The sequence below is a fragment of the Penaeus vannamei genome, chromosome 34 (assembly GCF_042767895.1).
Source record: "Penaeus vannamei isolate JL-2024 chromosome 34, ASM4276789v1, whole genome shotgun sequence".
In the NCBI taxonomy this organism is placed as follows: domain Eukaryota; kingdom Metazoa; phylum Arthropoda; class Malacostraca; order Decapoda; family Penaeidae; genus Penaeus; species Penaeus vannamei.
This window is the reverse complement of record NC_091582.1, coordinates 14,529,154-14,531,653: the sequence shown is the minus strand read 5'-3', so window position 1 is coordinate 14,531,653 and position 2,500 is coordinate 14,529,154. Positions and strand designations below refer to the sequence as shown.

Here is a 2,500-nt window from a genome sequence, read left to right as displayed (position 1 = left end):
TGCGAGATATATATCCGTCGATTGAATTATTATAAATTGCCATTAATTGGCGTTAGAGAAACGATTGGAACGGACCAGTTGCGCCTGATTAGAAATCTGAAAATGCACGCGAAGACTGGCCACAGAGAGGCAGCTGCTGAAACATGTCAAAATTAATTCTGACGAAGATAACCGGAACCGGTCGAACACGCCTCTTGCACTGCGATGTGTGTGTGTATGTTGCAGTAAATGCTATTCATAGATTAGAACAGCAATTAAAAGAAGAAAAATCAAGCGATAGAAAGTATTTAGAATGTCGTCGCTGAGAACGAATTGAGGACAATGATCTCATTAAGAGTTTAGTGATTTCTAACCAATAGAACTGACTGATAATCTGACAGAAAAAAATCTAAACTTTGGCACTCACAATTGTTAGCGTTAAACCCGGAACATTTCGCGACGGATCCCCCTCGGGAAACATGAGGGCGCTCGTCCCCGGCCGAGTCCGCCTCGAAGCCTCGGCTCTTTCGGCTCGGCTTGTCGGCTAAAAAGTCGCCCCGCGCGATCTAGATTCGGCGCCGCGACCTTTGGTGCGGCTCTTGCGCGCGCGCGCGCGGAGCGACGTGTCCACTGAACTTCAGGGACTGGTCGCCCGACATTCTCTTCCGGCGCGGAGTTTTTTCGCCTCGGAGGATCGGCGGCGGGGCGGGCGTCGCTTGTCCTGGCTGTGGCGCGGGGCTGTGTGCAGACGGTGGGGTTCTGCCTTAATGCTACGGTTGCCATTACACACACACACACACACACACACACACACACACACACACACACACACACACACACACACACACACACACATATATATATATATATATATATATATATATATATATATATATATATATATATATATATGGTCCCTTACCAGCCCTAGCAAGCCGAGGGCGGGGCTGGTCCCTTACCAGCCCGGCCGAGGAAGCAAGACTTTTCTTCCGCTGACTCTGCGCTCTCTTCCCTCTCGGCTTCACTCTCCTCACTTTCGGCTCTTCGGCTCAATCCGGCGGAAGCCATCGCCGTCGCCAGAAGTGAGCCGAACGCTTGCAGATAGAAACTCGACTCGCTATTGATACTGACTTCGCTCTGCCGCAAGAGGAACCCTCAGTCCGGCTGGAGCTCGGAGACTATTCGGGCGGATTCGAGGCTCACGCCCGCGGGAGGAGGAATCCCGCCGGGATTCACAGACCTCGGAGGGGAGCAGGGAAGGAGGTAGGAGGGGAGGGGAGGGAGAAAGGGAGGGGGAGGGAGAGGGATTTAAAGGGGAGGGAGGGGTATGGGAGGGGATGGAAGGGGAGGGAGGGACGCTGCTGGGATGGCGGATTGTCTGCACCTTGCTTTGCAGCCTTCGGGGCAGTCGAGGCGTGTATTCATTAGCATTACTGTTTGATAATAGAATAAATAAATATATATACACACACACACACACGCACATATATATATATATATATATATATATATATATATATATATATATATATAGATAGATAGATAGATAGATAGATAGATAGATAAATACATAGATAGATAGATAGATAGATATATATATATATATGTATGTATGTATATGTATGTATATATATATATATATATATATATATACATATATATATATATATATACATATACATATATATATATATATATATATATATATATATATATATATAGATAGATGTAGATAGATATGTATATACATATATATGTATATATATATATATATATATATATATATATATATATATATATATATATATATGTTATATGTATATATAGATAGATAGATATAGACATATATGTATATATATATATATATATATATATATATATATATATATATATACATACATATATATATCTATATCTATCTATCTATATATACATATAAATATATATATATAAATAAATATATATATATATATAGATATGTACATTATATATATATATATATATATATATATATATATATATATATATATATATGTATGTATGTATACATATATATACATATGTATATCTGTGTGTATGGGGGGATGTGTGTGTATGATGTGCTTGTGTGTAAGTATATTTTCGTATGTAAACATGCTTCTATTTATGCCTCTCTTCGTGCGCTGAGGGAAGCGGGAGGTCCTCAGGCGCGCTGCAACACCTTGAGAGATTTCCGTCTTCTTCGTTTTGCTTCGTCGGCGTCGCCGCGTCACGACTTCCCACACATTCCCATTTGAGTTGATAGGTGAAAGGTCACGGATTAATTAGTGACCAATTAGCCCTCCTTTGGGTTACCTGGCTGTCTTCCTCGTCTTGCTCCTTTTCTCTCTTACTTTTTCCCTCTCTCTCTCCTTCGCCCCCTCTTCCTCTTTCCCTTTTCCTCTCTCTCTCCTTCGCCCCCTTCCCTTTCTCCTTCACCTCCCCTCTCTCTCTTCCCTTTTCCTCTCTCTCTCCTTCGCCCCCTCTCTTCCTCCTTCCCTTT

The 2,500-nt window shown here is 41.8% G+C and overlaps 1 protein-coding gene across 1 annotated transcript in view; it reads left to right on the top strand.

Annotated features, from left to right (window-relative positions):
* Positions 1–2,500, top strand: part of LOC113809682 (uncharacterized) — an 18,609-nt gene that overhangs the window by 1,006 nt on the left and 15,103 nt on the right. The window lies entirely within an intron of this gene.